Genomic DNA, 17,135 nt, shown 5'->3' with positions numbered 1-17,135 from the left:
GTCAGACTGTCACCTAACCCCTCGGATAGCAATAAGAAGCAGTTAGATTTATTCGTTGTCAAACAGGTGACTTTTGAACTTTCCTTTTTTAATGGCTGACCTTACTTCAGCAGTCCTAATTTTTCATGGGAACATGTACTTTCACAGCAGCTTGTTCTGAAGAGGTTAGCTCTCAGCATTGGGGTTAAACACAATTAACTTAGTCTTCCTTTACGTGTGCTGGTTGTGGTGTGTCCCTTAACTGTACTGGTACCGTGCCTGCGCTTATTCCACTACGCAGGAGCCGACAGGCTCTCGGTGCAACTTTGATACATTGCAAGCATCTAACTGAGGCTGGTTTCTAACAGACTCCAGGAATTTTTTTATTTGCAGTCAACTTTCCCAGTGTCTGTAGGGATCAAAACTTAACTAGACATTGGTTAATGGATTACGTCTACAAAGTCAGCACAACTGATGTAGCAACTTGCAGTTCAACTTTCCTTTTGTTAACCTACTAAAAAAGAGATTGGAGCCACAAACTTCTAATTGTAGAAGCGAAAGCATAGCTATATAAATTGCCTGCAGCTTCGCTAAGAGGTGTATCGAACTGTTACCTTAAATGAACTCGGTGTTAGGCTTATGTGAAAAATAACGTGGTGGTGATGTGATTATTAGTATTAAATTACCTAAACCTGAAACCAGGCAAAAGTAAAGCAGGACTGAGTAAGTAATAGTTTTGATAGTGATTGGTCGCAGACAAAAATCAGTATTTTTAATGTGGATACATTTTGATGTCTGTTGTTTTATTATATGTGTGTCTAGATTTTTAAACTGTTGCACAAAAATCTCAATGTGTCAGAAAAAAAAAAAAAAAAAAAAGAAACAAAGCCCAAAAGAAATAGAACTTCAGCTCAAAACTGTAAGGTTTATCACTTTATTTATGTGCATACATATGTGCTGCTCAGAATGGTAATGTCTAACACCAGGCTTGATTTCTGCTGAAAATCTCTCTGTGGTGGGTTAACCTTGACTAACAGCCCAACTCCCCCCCAGCCTCTCATTCCCCCCTCGGTTCCCCCGTCTTTAGCAGGATGCAGAGTAGAATATTGGATGAGAAAGCTCAGAGAGGTTGTTTACCACTTAATGTTATGGGCAAAACAGACTCATTTTGGGGAAAATAACTTGTTGCCAAGTGAAATAGATTTAGGTAGTGAGAAACAAAAAGGCAAGCTTTAACGCAGCATCTTTCTTTCCCCCTCTCCCAGGCTCAGCTTTTCTCCTTTGATTCCAACTTCTTTACCCGCACCTAAGGGTGCTTTTTGTGGGGAAGGGGAAAGGTGGGCATATGATCAGTTCATAACCATTTCTCTCTGCTGCTCCTTCATCCTTTGATATTTTTTTTTTAATTATTTTTTTTTTATCTCCTTTGGTGTGGGATCCTCACAGGCTGCAGGGGAATCTCTGCATCGGTTACTGGAGGTGCTGCTGCTCCTGTGGGCAGCCCCTGGCCTCTCCTGCAACCCACACTGCCCACACCTGGGCATTTACATCCCATACATCCACAAATGCCAGAGCATTTGTTTGATCAAAACTGTAAGGGCTTTAAAAAATGGAGAGAAATGTTATTTGGTACCAGTTCAAGTAATGATCTTGTGTGTTGCTCAAGTCCTATTTATCATGTCAGTATAACCTTCTATACTGGTAGATTTGGGGTTGCTGTAAACTGCTACTCATCTAATAAGAGAGTCATATAGATTTATAGAACTTGAAAGCTTGGTTGTTTTACAAGCCTTAAACATCTCAACTAAATAATATTCATTATAGGTATGCAGAGCTTAATATTAATCTTAAAAGTAAGTCATATCTCATTACTTGTGGGACAAAGATTTCTCTTACTAACTCAGAAATCGAATTGTGTAAACCTCAGGACAAGAAGTGTAACAGCTGCTTTTTAAAATCAGAAATATATCAGTTTTTCAGTAGCGTCACCATACCTTATTCAACTCCCATATTATATAACTGTTAACATTCTTTTTTATTAAAGCAGTGGATAAAGCTCAATGCTTAGTGGATGTCTTGAACCAAGTTTCAGTGTGTTTCTCCCCCATTCAAAGCTAAAATAAAAGATGTTTTTTGCTATTGGTAGAAAGCTCTTTAGGTTATCTAAGGACAATTAACATTTTGTGGGGGAACTCACACAAGTTTGTTGAAGGTGATCCTTTTGAAGGACCCCTAAAGGGTGCAAACTATTTGAAAAGCCCTTAAAAGACACAAACTAATGTGCTGAGAACAGATTAGACAACCAAAGGCATGTGATAAAAATAATTAATCACTAGGGTGTCTGTCTGCTGATATACAGATAAAGACATGATCGTTGCCAGCTTAAGTCAAATACGTTATCTCACAGATATGCAGAACTCTCTCTACAAACTAATGCCACATGTTGAGGACTTTCTGCAAAGATGTTTAAATTACAAAAATCATTATGCTTAGAGTTTCTTTGACATCTTCAGTCAGTTCTGCTACGCCTGCACTTGGCAGCTTCATTAATTGTTCAGATGAGGAAAAGTGGTGCGTGGATGCCCTACACACCAGGTTTCAGTGCAGCAGCTTTGGGTTTTGCAGACCCCCAGCCCCCAGTGAATTGCTTTTGAAGCGCACGCTGATGCCGATGGGCGAGGCAGGTAATTGCTATTGCGATAGCGCAGGGAGGAGGATGAGTGCCCACTCAAGGGTCCTTGAATTGCATGAAAATTGCTAAGAAAAGGAAATACAAATGCAGTGTGCTGATCTGTGAAGGCCAAGTTCCCTGGGGAGTTTATAGCTCAAACCATCAGAATGGCTTTGGGGGGTCTATAAATCCAAAGATGAAAAAATTGCTGCCGTTGGCCTCGAGCCCCAACCTGAAAGCTGCAGTCACATCCCGCACCCTTCTTGCAAAGGAGTGTGAGGTGGGACTAAAAGGGGACATCCTCCAGCCTGCGAGACAAGGAGGCACACCCGCTCAGCACGCGAAGGTGGGGCTGAGGACCGCGTTATGCATCTGGTGGAACTGCCCTGATGAGATGGGTGGGTGGGGGAGGAATGGCAGGAAAAAAAACATATGTTAGAAAAATGTTTTGGATGCAGAGTATAAATTAAATCTTACTGTAAGGGTTTTTTTCAGTCACAGCTGGATCTTGACACCTTTCCAGATTCGCTGAACCGCTTTGCCAGAGAAAGGCTGTGCAAATGTAACTTCTGTACTAACATTTAAGGCACTTCCAAACTGCAGCAGGAGAAATCATTTGCTAGGTAACCACCTGTGTAATTGTTAGAATTGGTTGTAGGACCCTGTAAGTTGATAGACCACCACTGAAATGACTGGATTTGTTCTTCCTAGCAGTGTCTTATCATCATCAATCAGATGAACAGATTATGCAGAAGTCATTAATCTTTGATTTCCAGTGTCAGAACATAAAGATAAGACCCCACGCAAATCTGTTTCTTACATCTCAATTTGTCATCTTACTTTCTTCCCCTGTATCTTACTGTGTCTGCGTTGCCTTGTAAAGGTAATTATGGTTCATAAATCCTTTCAGCAACTGAGAGTTAAATGCCCATGAAAAAACGTTCATTTGTCGCTATGCTTATAAAGTGAAAACTAGTGACAGTAGGGGAGGGGAAAGGAAACTAAAATTTATGCAAAAGTGATGATTTTTAGAGAGGTTAGCATTTTGTTCCTGTCTCAGGGGTTTCCATGATAAACATTTTTCCACATGACTCCACCAAGATAGCACTTTACTTTGCCTGTTATTATATTTTGATTCTGTGGACTATTGTGTAATGCCAAGTAGTTGTAAGACAGAACCCAGTGCTATTTAAGGGTCACCTGAGGGCCAGCAGAAGTCTGGTAAGCAAAGGGTCCTTCTGGCTTTATGAAGTTAGCTTTTGTATAGTTTCATGCTATTATTCCATGCTATTCACATGGAGGGATGTGTAGAGATATTTGTTAGTGTAAAAGATCTCATCTGAAACAGGGGGCTGCCAGGGGCTAGAGCAAGCCTCCTCAAAGAACTCAACCCTCTACAAAGGAATTGTCACCCCTTTTCATTGCAGTGGTGAAAACTATAGCTGCTCTCACCTCTCCAAATGCTTGGAAAAAAGCTTTCTTAATGTTACAGGTGTCTGAAATAGGAAAAGATGTCCTAGCCTGGAATTCTCCACCTTGTACTCCACTTCTCAATATATGTAGGATCAGTCTGCCTCGCATATCATAATCCTAATAAGGGAGGGAAGATTTTTATTTTTTTTTTTGCATAAGGAAAATGCCCAGGTCCATAAAACTTAAAATTATATGAACCGTAGACACTCTGTATTGCATATAAAAATTGTCATTCTAGTAAGTATTTGACTTGAGGTCTAGTGGAGATAGTTTTGCTTTCCTGGAGTGCAGTGTCTCTCTTTTTCTCCCACAGTATCTTTTCCCTTCACATTTAACCACCTTTAATAGTCTTTTAGCAATTCCTAAGAAATCTGCAGATACGTATATTTTCTTTGCTTTGAATGCTTATATCTTAAAAGAATTTTGTGCAAGTACTTGCTGGTAATGCACAGCAAGAGAGAGGCGAGACGTGCCCACAAATGCACTTCCCAGCTAGAGCGTGCCAGCTCATTTCCCCTGTGTGGGCAGGGTAAGGAAGGCTTGCTGGTGTGCGGGACTCGGCAACGCTTTGGCTTTCTGGTTTTGGTGTGCTGGAGGTAGACGTGGTACTCGTGAGCTTACCCATGAAACAGGCAGCAGGGGTAATCTGCCTGTAGGCAAAGAAATTAGGAACAGGAGATACTGTGATTTTTTTTCTGTCTATGCCTTTGAAAAGAACAAATTGGAGATGTACCTATTATATGAGGCAGATGATACTTTGAATGAGTCGGGGTATTTTTGCTGAAGACTTTCATACCACCTTGATAGCAGAGGTATGCGCGCTGCTTGTTGCACCCTGCTCAGGTTTTGTGGGCTGTTATCCTGCTGTTGAAAGTGTAGTGCTTGCCTGGCATTTGTAACTTGCTGTGTTGCTGTCAATCACCGTACAGGTTTTAAATGAGCCAAATAGATATACATCATGTATTTTAAAAAAACAAATTCAGATTCAAAGTAGTATCTTTTTTTTTTAATTCTTTGATAGAAATTAACTTGCCTGTAGTCAGCTTCTAATTGGATGTGTATTCTGGTATTAATTTTGCTTTTATCAAAAACACTTTTTGCTAGCAGCTTGTTTTAAAGTATTTTTTAAAGTGTTTTATTTAAACTATTTTTTAATTAAGTATTTTTAACTGTTATTTAAGTATTTTAAATATACTGGATTTAATCATAAAACTGTCTATGTTTATACAAAAAATGTCACCTGGCTGACGAAATGCCATAATTGATGGTAACTTTGTTACCTTGTGAATGTAGATGGCGTACGGGAAGCCTAGGAAAAAGGCAAAGCCAGGGGGCTCATCTTTTAAAATGGGAAATGAGAAACCAGCAAATTATTAACCGGTCACAGGACTACTTTGATTTCTAGAGAGAATATTGTAGCAAATGACAAAACAGAATTGAGACACAAGTGAGAGCCGTTACATACATGCCCAGAGATGCTGTCGGAGCAGCCTTGGCTGCCGGCGGGCACTGTGTGTGCCACAGCTGCAGGTGTCCATGGGGAACGCCAGGCTTCCCTGCTGTCACATCATGCTCTCGTAAGCAAGGCTGGGAAACAGTGGGGAGAGGAATAATAACATATAGCGGGGTGCAGCTTTTGAAATAGTTGGCCATCTCGAGTGTTTTTCAATGTCAAAATGTCCACGTTTATAGAGTGGATGTCAGCAAGAGTCTCACCTGTATCTATATTTGAAGTGTCAGTAATGACTTGAGTGACACCAGGAAGGAACGGGAGCGTGTTAGGAGACAGCAGTTGGTCACAATGATCCTTTGACAAATGGGAGAAAATGTCTAAAAAGGATTTTTTTTGACAGGACATTTCCTTACCACTAAACATTTCTACCAGCTTTCCACCCTTGCTTTAGGCTGCTGGTGGCAAACTTCTCCAAGCGTCTCTGTGTCACCTCTGGTTGTTTTTTGGGTTTTTTTTTTGTTTTCTTTTTTTTGTTTGTTTTTTTGACACAAGTTGGAAAAGAACAATTTACCTCACACTGCTATTTTCTTTGCTAGGAACTTTGTCCAAGTTTCACTCCATTGTCACCTCAGCAAGCCGTATTTTAACTTTTCATTTACTTATTATTTTTTTTTTCCCCCTCACTGTTGTTTCTTTCCAAGACAAGAAAACAGTCTAAACCTTTCTGCTATCCTCAACATGCCAATTCCCTGGCAAAACAGATAGGATCTGCTAGTAGAAGTGCCTGCATCTTACCTCTTTACAGCTTGTTTTCTGTGTCGGGTTGACCTGGCCAGCTATTCCAAGACTGATATAGCCAAAGTCCATGTAGGGGATGTCTAAATTTCTTGTTTTGTTAACCAGCTGGCTATGCTGGAAATTGTCAGTGGCTGAATGAATCCTGTGCTACAAAGTAATCTGGCATTTTAAGATGATAATACGTTGTGGATTTTTTTTTTTCTTTCCTGTAAAATTACTTAAGCAGGCCGGTGTTTCTCTCTGGGTTTTGTTTTAAGCTTGGCACACTACATAAGCAGGTGCTTGGAGCTTGCTCGGGCTCCTCTGTTTTGTTTTTTTTTTTTCTCTCATGACTCTCCCATCAGCCAGGTCCCTTCAGCTTATGCAGGTTGCAGAAGAGAAGAGCAGCCTGCCCAGCTGGTGGGGGGGTAATGCAGGGGGGCACAGCAGTTTAACCCGCGTGAGGCATCCCATTTCAATCTGCAGAAGGAAACTGCTGGGTACCGTAGCATCAAAAGCAAGTGAAGCATGAGGGATGGGAAAAGAAGCAGCCCTCTTCTCCCCACTTTAAGCCCCAGCTCAGCTCAGATGCCAGTTTCTCAGGGCTCAGTGCCCTACGTTTTAAGTGTAACTTTGCTGGTTTCAGTCTGTTGGGTTTGGTTTTTTATTTGTTTTCCCCAAAAAAACCCTAGCAAACCAGCTGCGAAAGGCAGAGTTGCAACTTCATTACACTCAGACACTCTTCTGACCATTTATTGCTTGTTGATTCCAGCCTATTTGTGATAGGAAAGATAACAGATGTTTGCTGTCTGGTACGGTTAGTCTGCATTAATCACCGCTTGTATTAAGGATGGGTTTTGGGGAATTAAATTTCTCTGCCCATCAGGAGACCCATACTGGGAGAGCATCTTTCTGATTTCACCAGTGCTATGTGTGTGTTTGCAGACAGAGCCAAGGGCATGAGTCACCTACCCCTTGGTAGTAACCCAGTGATATCTTTGGCCCTCTCCGTGATAAGGGGAGCACAGAAAATTACTGAGTATGTTCATTCAAGGTAGCTGCTGTTGGCTGTATCCTGAGCAAAGTTTCGAACTGCCCAGAATCTTCAAGATTTGTGCTCTTTTCACAGAACTAATAATTCCTCACTGTAAGGACCACTTCTGGCAGACCTATTTTAGTGATCAGGAAAGCACTTACATCTGGAAATTGCTCCGAAAGAGTGTGTCATGGTTGCTTTGACAGTGTCCTTGGTTGACACATGGGGCTCCCAGGATTATCCAGGTCAAGGATGTCTTGGCACTTGTCTGCCGATTTCCAAGCTGACCAAGCAAGTGCAGGGATGATGCAGTTTTTCTAGAAATTTTGCGTCTAATGCAATGGCTGTTTTTCGTATGGGGATGACATCCGAGAAATAAACAGAGGAGCTCTTGTTTGCATTGTTGTTTAATGGGGTCTTATCTAATATGCTTTCCAAGATATTGTAAGGATCATCTCAAATGCATCACTGAAATGGTTTAGCCTTTCGCATCCTCTGCTACTTACAGGTCACCTTCCTTAAAGATAGAAACTTTTGGGTTTTGTGCTGACTTTTTACCTCTTAGAGCACCAATTTGTAGACTTCCAATGCAAATGTAGAAAATGAAAATTGGTTTGGTATTTTTAAGGTTTTCTCAGGAGGTCTGCTGTGCATGGATTTGGCCTGATTTAAGTATAATGGAAATCAGCGCGGAATCCTAAATTCGCAATTATTTGCCTGTATTGTAAGTTTAATAAGGATTCTTTCCACATGTAACACTTACACTTTCCAATCCCTCGGCTTTATTTGCACAAAGGGATTGACAAAACAGAGTAAGATGTCTCGGGCAGTTCATTGCACAGGTTGAAAGCACAGGTGTGTGCAGTGCTTCAACGTGGCTTTTGCTCTGAAAATTTGTTTTTGCTGGAAGAGCTGGCAAATTTGAGGACTCATTTAATTTGTGTCTTTTGTAGTAATATCGGTTCTAATTACACAGTTTTTCAGGCCTTTCAGCAAAGGTGTTTTGTTATTGGTTTGTGTCTAAAATTAATTATTTTTTTTCTTCTGTGTGCTGTGCACTTCCACAAGTATGAAAACTAGAGGGAGATTTCTGGTGTTGACCAAGTACGAATTTTCTTTATGTAAAGGTAATTTATTATTGCTGCTGTCATTTCTTCTGCACGAGGTAAAGCTGAGTATCTGATTTCCAGACTTCCTCTGCTGAAAATATTCAGTATTTGTAATTTATGTAATTTTTTTTTAGGTAAAGGTAGTCTTTTTTGTAAGTGTGAGGTTTGGTCTGATTTTTTTAATTCCCCCTGTCTTCTAAATTCTCTAGTTGTTGAGTTTGCTTTTATTTTTAGTTACATTTTTGTTTTAATGGACTTTGGAAGCTCAGAGAAGATACATACTCTGTAAGGTATGATAATTCTTCCTAAAGAGGCTACCTGGTGCTCTTAAACCTCAACATGGAGGTGACGTGCTTATTATCCTATCCTAGCTGAAAGAGAAATAGTTCTATTTTTTCCTGAGATATGTTCTTTTTAAAATGGGAAAAATTGAGGTTTCTTCTGTTTAATATCTGACTTGTTCCCAAGTATTTAATTTACTCTTTGCCTGTTTCTAACTTTGCAGTCAACTCTCCAAGCCAGTCTGAGAAGTATTTTTTGAACAGGTGCGCTTACAGAAGAAATCTTTGGAGAGAGCTTAAAAACCTTTTGCACAGGGAATATTCAGAGATGTGGGGAAAGAATATGAGAACACCTAGCTCTCAGTGAGAACTTTCACCTAATCTTATGAAATCTTGCAAAGATCAATGAGATAATGAGATGTGAAGTAACCTGAGTGGTTAGAAAGCACAAGCCAAGTAAAAAATGCTCAAATTTCTTATTTTGAAGTATGTATGTATTTTACAAAAAAAAAAAAACAAAAACCAACCACCAAACAAAAAAACCAAACCAAAACAAAAAACAAAACACACACACACACACAAAACCACACAAAAAAGCAACCACACAGTCTGAGTATTTTTTAAGAGATGTGTGTGGGGTTTTTCCCTACTGTTCATGGAATCTTCCGCGAAAATGGAGCCTTTCACCAGAGGTAGCTTGTGACAAGTCAGTTCTCAGCTAAGCAAATACATATGAATATGTATATTATAACTAGTTTCAAGAAATTTAATGGATGACTCTGTAGAAACTAAATGCAGAAAAACATGGGGCATAAATTTTGAGCTTTAACTAAATAGTAATTAAATAATTAAATATTAGAGGCTTAATCTGGTGTTGGCTAGGAAAGGCTGTAGGACTGTGAAATGAAAATAGTTGATCTGTTAAAACTTAGCAGATGAATCTTGTAAGGGAAGACTGACCAAATTAAGTTAAAAACTGTATTTAAAGATGCTATTTATATGGAACTTGCATCACATAAAAAACCAGACAGTTGGTTTTTGAATATTGCTGCTAGAACTGTGTCTCTGCTTCCTTGTAACTAAAAAAATATCTGGGGTATGTGTAGTTTGAATTAGTTATTTCCATTAGTTAATTTAATTAGTTAACAGAAGGAAAAATCTTAGTGAAGACATTGTAAAGAGCAGCTGTTACGTGACTAAAGAGGCTGAGAAAGGCTGTATGACCTTGTGTAAAGTTTGACCTGCTGTGTTAAAGGTGATAATGAGAAATTGTGTTGCCTTGGGTAGGGCTTAACACCAGGTTAACTCAGGGAAACTGAGGCAAGTCAATGTCCTCCTCCATCCTCCCCCAGTAAGAAGTGCTTAGATATAAGAAACACTAGGAATCCCTTGGCTATGCTGAAGATGCTTAGGAGGAACTTCGCAAGAGCGATCAGCAATATGAAGGATTTTAAAATCTTAAAGAAAATATTGCCTTTACGGCTGCACCAGGAGGCAGTGCCAGAAAGGCTTCAGAATAACCACTATACTTACTAGGAAAAATCCCAAACTGGTTGAGCTGGGAATTCAGTCGTGTTCATTTTCCTGCTGGGTGTCAAGGGTTCACACTGCAGTCGATGCCATGCTATTTCATTTCAGTATTGGGGTAAATGTTCATAATGGACTAATAGGTCCAAGTAAGCCCTTTTTCCCAAAAGATATCTCACTCTGATATGGCAGGGAAATGTTAAGAAAAAAGTCTCTTTCCCGATGGGGATGTGTTATGGTTCGAGTGGAAGATGGATGTGAAATATTTTGCTTTCCTCTTAGGAAATGTTCTCTTTCTGAAACAATGTGGGCAGAGGACAACTGGCCTTCAATAAATATATAATATATTCAGTCCATTCCCTAAGAGTGTCTATATTTTAGTTTTTTAAACACAAACTGTGCTTTGTGTAATGGGCAGAGTGTGCTCAAGCTGTTCTCAGCAGTTTAGCATGAGTTTTCTGGTTGTCTGTAGAGTACCTAAAAACAACTTTCCGGACCTGGTGTTTGGAGAAAGCAGAGGAGTAATGCTCAGAATTATTTCTTATCTGAGTAATTTTGCTTTATGATAAATTAACAAAGTGCAAAGACCAACTGTATTAAATTATCGGTGTCCCATGTGGTGCCCATATGTTAATTAATGGAGGAGCCCCACAGTTACAGATGCCTTTGCATAGCTTTCTGTACTAGAAAACTAGAGAAAAGCAGTACTTGGGATTAACGAATTCACACGTTGCTAGAAAAGAGTAAAATGCCAGATTATCTTCAATAAGGATATTTTCTACCTTATTTTTTGCACGTCTTATTGCTTTCTGAGTTCTGATGCGGTTGATTTTTGGCTTGTTTCTTTCATGCAATTAAAACCAGCAGATTGTGTTTGTAACTAAGCAATTCTACCACTTTTCTCTGGTATTCTTCTGTCACCATGTATTCAAGAGCCTAGACTACTTCAATGTGATGTTGAGTGCCACTTAATGGGTTGGTTTTGTTTTGTTTTGTTTTTTTCTTGAGAAGTGTATCAGGTACATAACCATACTGGAAAAATACTAAACCACTCCCAATATAGTGGTGAAAGTTGTATATTTTTTCCTGTAAATTTTGTACAGGCTGGTAACTTTCAGGAGGCCCAAAATGAAAGTCAGGTGAAAATAAAACGTGAAGAACAAATGTTTTCCTTTAAATTACAGTGGGCTTAGTAAAAGTGATTACTATTGGATTTGGTCTTAAAGATGTTTTTTCTGCTGTTGTAGTTGAGGTCTCCTGTTTTCAGCAGAGTAGAAATTAATTATCTGATATTTTTACTCTGTTATGTTATCTTTTATTTTTTGTGATTGTCTTGATGCAAAGCATGTTTGATGGGCAGTTTGTCCAATAGGGACAATTTTGGGGTTTCCAGGTGTGTGTTAACATGCAGCATACTAACCGAAGCTCCCCCAGAAGGTACCTGATCTTAGTTCAGAAGGTCTCACTGGACAAAGGTATGAACATTCAAGATAACTCCTGATGCCCAAGTCTGCCTCTTACCCTGTGGTCACATACTCAAGCTCTCCTGGTATCATTTGCTGCTTTCTCTAGCAGGGATGGTTTGACCAAAATACATCAGATCAAGTAATTGTAAAACCTGGAGGAAGAGGTATGGCGCCTACTTCAAATTACTGCTGCTTGTCTGCTTTTTCTGTAGGTTTGCGCAAGAGTTCACCCTAACTGTCCCCGCCTTTCGCGGTAAGGCAGCTCGGAGGCAGGGAGCACAGGCGACAGTACATCAGAGCTCCACACGGTCAGCAGATTGCTTGCGCTTTACTGTAATCCCTTTTATCTGCTGAGAAATAGATAAAGAAGCTACAAGGGAAAAAAAAAAACAAAAAACCAAGACAAAAAACCCCACCACACGACTAAAACCCTGCAGTACACACTCTAGGAGAGGCCTTATGTCTGGGGAAGGGCAGAAGTTTGAGGATAAATGAGGCTTTAAAGCTGCGATTGCAGCTGTCTTGAATTCCCAAAGTAGGCAGTTCCAAAGGCTTAGGAAAATAGATAAGTTTAATGATGCCCTAATAAGCTAATAGACGCACGCTGGCCTGTGAGTAGGAAAGGAACAGTAAGAGTATCTGTCTGAAAGGATCTGTCAGGCGTTTTGCTTGGTGTCAAACGATGGAATTTATTTTGGTTGTGTCTTTAACAGTGCTCCACACCAGGAATACATTACTGGTACTTAATGTCCTGAGTGGAAATCTCCTGCAGACACCTGTACAAGGGTAATACACCTTCCAGTGTCCTTAACATAAAATATATGGTTAGTCCACATGCAAGATGCCAGGTCTCATTCTTGCAAAGGGAAACACTGCATCTGGAGATGTCTTATTCTGAAAACAGAGAGACACAAGATGTTCTTTTAATGGTTTGCGATATTGGTTACAATACTGTTTGCTACTGGAGGCTAAAAGGATGGGTGTAGTACCCAATTCATTATTAATGCAGTGATACAGAGTGGGAAATGATTTGTCTGGAAAGTGCGGCTAAGCAGCTACATGTGATAACTACTTAAGAAAGAAGAGTAATGGTGCCGTAACTCAATATTTCTTGTAGCACAGTAATCGGAACTTAAGTGAAGAGTGTCATTATCTTCATTATATCCACTGATCTGCTCTATTCCCAGGGTCTGTGGAAAAGACTGCTAATAACATAAAACATTGTCTAGACAAGCATGACTGTGTTACGAATGACAGTAAAACTAGAAGCTAACAGGGCAATAGGGGTGCAAAGAAACAACTACATGCAGGCTGTGGGGAAGACTGGGAAAGAAGCAGCTGGAGAAACTAGTAAAAGTAACTGTCCCTGGGAAGCCCCAGCCTTCAGTCTTGTTGCTTGTCTCTGAGGTAGCAGCTTTGTCGGTCACCTGCACTGGTACCCTTCGGGGGTAACCTTTAAAACTTGACTTGTCAATCTCCTTTGAAATGGTGTGGTGTTGAATATCAAAGGGAATAACCTTTTGCTGCGTTGGTCTCTGATCTGCCCTACTATCGCATTCCTGATCTTTTCCCAGTTCTCTGCCTCTTTGACAAGGGATGGAGATCCTCTATTTTACAGTTTGCAGGGGGTCATGCTGCTTATATTGTTCTGCTTGAAAAGTGCAGTCAAAATAACAACGAGTTGGATTGTAAGGAAAATCATTCTTTGGCCAATATGTGAGAGCTTCATACAAGGTCAGTAAAATAGTTCTCATGCTGAAGCCTGACTAGTCACAGATGTTTAGGAAGAGTTTTATGTATGGCCAATAAAGTACCTTGCTCTGAGGCTTGCAGAGGTGCCTAGGGCAGAATAAGTCTGTGTCAGGACATTTTGGTAAAGTTCTGATAGTGCTGAAATCAGCTGACAAGGATAAAAAACAAACAAACCACACAACAAAAACACCAAACAAAAAAAAAATCCCAAACAAAAACAATCAAAAAACCCCAACACGCAAACCAACAAATCAACCTCAAAATCACCCAAGAAAACAAAAACCCCAACTTGACTTGAAATGCTGTTTGAATTTCTGAATTTTTGGACATATTATATAGCCTCTAGGTCCCTGTATGCTGCTGAGAATTGCCTGGATCACGTTAGCCCTGCTGAAAAAGGCTGTGCAGCTGAGGTTTCAAAGGGTTTGGAAGCAGACTGGTATCCATCACTGCGTGGCTCACAGTTTAGGGGGTTGGGGGTGTAGGAAGAAAGGTCTTTAAATTTTGGCCTTTAACCATTTATTATGAGGGGGTAAAAAAGTGTATGACAATGTCAAAGTTTAGTTTTATAACAGAAAACTTGTTAGGGCTTGTGTGTTTGAAAATGACATAGAGTGCTCTGTAAAACTCGAACTACGTAGCTTTTGGTTTTCAGCTGGATGTCATGGATGCCAAAGGCAGCTTTTCAGTTCCAAAAGAATACCGTTGTCCATTCTTAGGGAAGAGTTTTAGTTAATGCAGTAAATATATGTGCTCAAATGCCAGCCTCAGAATGGGGTCTTAAATTAACGGACTTATGAAACTTCCTTATTCAAGCTGCCTAAATGCTTGCGGAGCCTCCTGCACACATCCACATTGCTGGCTTCTGCCAGCAAAGGGATGCTATTTGAAAAAATGAAATGCTAACTTCAGAGTATTTGCAAACCTTACATCTTTTCTTGGCAAGAGTGTAAGTCACCATACAGAATGCTTGAGTGACTGCATAAACCTGAAAATTGGAAGATTAATCTTAAAGCTGAGAGGGGAGAGATTTGGAGGTCAAAAGTGGAACAATAGCATATGACTCAATTCATCATTATGTAGTACAAAAAGAAGCCTAATACCGGAGTGGATAGTATGAACACTGTTGTAGCTCTGGGGTTTTTGTTGGTTTTTTCTGAAGAAAAATTGGCTACAGTTTATATGTATGTTATGAGAACTTTGACACTATTATCTGAACTATAGTTTTCAATGTCTTGGTGTATCTATAACCTTGCACTAAGGTGTTTGTTTTTCCTTATCTGGTTTGATGTCAAAATACTACCTAAGCATGCTGAACTTGGAGGGTGAGTTAACCTAATTGTGGCTTTTTCCTTGGGTTCATTAGTTGTGAGGTTTTGGAAGGTAATTTTTTTCTTTTTTCTTTTTTTCTTTTTTTTTTTTTCCAGTTTTGTAACTCCTAATAGAAGTTCAGTGTCCCATTTATAAACCACCATACAATAACAATGTAAAATATATAAATCTTAGGTTTGACTTTTTGTCAGTTACTGAGCTAACTGTTGTAGCTGATGAGTTTTGAAAGCTTGGTGATTTTGGACTTTGAAGCTGGTTTTCCCTGTGTGTACACTTCACACATGAAAGCCTGGAAATACTGTCAGAAAATTGGATATAAGACTTAGTAAGTCCTGGCTCCAGTAGTCTACACATATTCCACGAGCTGTTTGGAGTACAGTTACACGAGAGTAGAACTGTGATGTGGTTTTCTAGTAATGGAGTCAGGTTTTGTCAGTTCTATACGTCTCCATTCAATACATAAAGTATTCATGGTTCATCAAATGTCAACATTCCTGCTGAGGAGACACTATAGAGTTCTAAATGTACATTTACTTAAATGCAATTGTTAATTACTCAGACATGTCTACTGGAAAAAATGTTCCTTTACCCAAAGGCAGTATGTGTCACTGGTTGTGAGTTTTCTAGAGATTCAGGGTTTTGTGGAAAACTACAAATTCATAGAAAGTAGGATCCTAAACAGCAAATCTTCTGGCTTTCCTGCACCTCTGAAACATGTACAGATTTTGATCTTCAAGACTACTTGAGCCCCAGGTTCTAGCTAACTCTTTTTGGGGCTGCCTTGGGGCTCGGGAGCCTCCAGGGTTACATGTCCTGCCTGCTTGGGGTCCCCTTCATACCTGAGTTTCCCTGGTTGTTTTCAGTGTATTGTGGATGCTGGAGTTGGATTAAGCTTGATGGAACATCCATCCCATGAAATAAAATGACAAATAAAAGTCCTTGGACACAGCCAGAGCTGGAGTGGATGTGGCCCTGAGCAGCCTCATCTATCTTTGCAGTGGGCTCTTCTTTGAGCAGGGGGCTAGATTAGATGTACTCTGGAGATCCTTTCCAACCCAATTTCTTCTCTAATCCTATGATCCATACTTGGATCTAAATTTGCACCAGGAAGGATGGGAGCACCAGCGTCCCATGTTGAAGCTGGAAATGTTGGCATGGACTCCTCAGCAGGAACGTGTGCCAGAGAGCATAGGGCTGCAGCTTTGGCAGCTTGGAGCTTCTGATTGAGGCTGGGGTCTCAGTCGTGGCAATGTAGCTTAGTGTTCAGTCGTCTGCCTTGGTGGAGGTAAACTCCCTGGATTTCCCTGCCCAGTTGCAACAGTTGGCACAATTTTGTATTTTGAAGCAACCAAACTTTTCAGAATTAGAAAGTTTCCACCAACATAGTTTTTCTTAAAAAATAAATTAAAAAAATGAAAATGGATCTAAGTCCTTTTCTTCTAAATGACTTCATTTCTTACCAAACTTATATCCAACCTGACAAAAGTTGGTGAATCAGTGGCAATGTAAAATATTTTATGACTTACAAAGCTAGTCATTTATCTACTGAAAGACCTACACTAGGTTTACTACTGCTTTTAGTATAATTCAGGCAAGGATTACATAGGTTAGCTGAAGACCTTAATCTTGTAGTAACTTTATTTTTGAGTACTCCTGTTTGAGAATTGTTCCTAAGCTACTGGTTTGGTTTTTTGGATTTTGTTTTTCCCTTGAAGAAATTAGTTGAATTAGTAACCCATCATTACCATGTGGATAATCCTGCTTTTTCTCTTCTGTGAACCTGAGTTTTGATATTGTGAAATGTAAACTTTAAAGCTGGAATATTTCTCAAGTGTGAAACCCAGGATAATTTGTGCCAGACAGTACTAGAAAGGTACCTGATTGCTATAACCATGGTACTGCTATCCATCAGGCTCTTACAACCTGTTGTTATGGCAGATAAAACTTTTTTTTGTGTGTGTGATTAAAACCAAAAAAAACCCTTGGAAAAATATTTGTACTTAAAAAAAGCCTATTAGTAGCCAAGCACATGCTGTGAAAATTAGTATTTGAAACCTGTTGTTTTTATTTTCTTTTTGGAATGTTACGTGGAATTTGTCTGGTATGTGTGCTTAACTAACTACAAATTAATGACAGAACATGTCTCAAAATGCAACGGAAGCTGTGCAAGACAAATGCAGCTCAGTATAACTAATTCCTCTTTGATATTTTATTACTATTGTTTTCTTTTCTTATTATCCTTACTTTAGTATTAAAAACAATACGGAGATTAGCTTAAG

Source organism: Falco peregrinus, chromosome 4 (assembly GCF_023634155.1).
Source record: "Falco peregrinus isolate bFalPer1 chromosome 4, bFalPer1.pri, whole genome shotgun sequence".
NCBI classification, from domain to species: domain Eukaryota; kingdom Metazoa; phylum Chordata; class Aves; order Falconiformes; family Falconidae; genus Falco; species Falco peregrinus.
Note: the sequence above shows the minus strand (reverse complement) of the source record.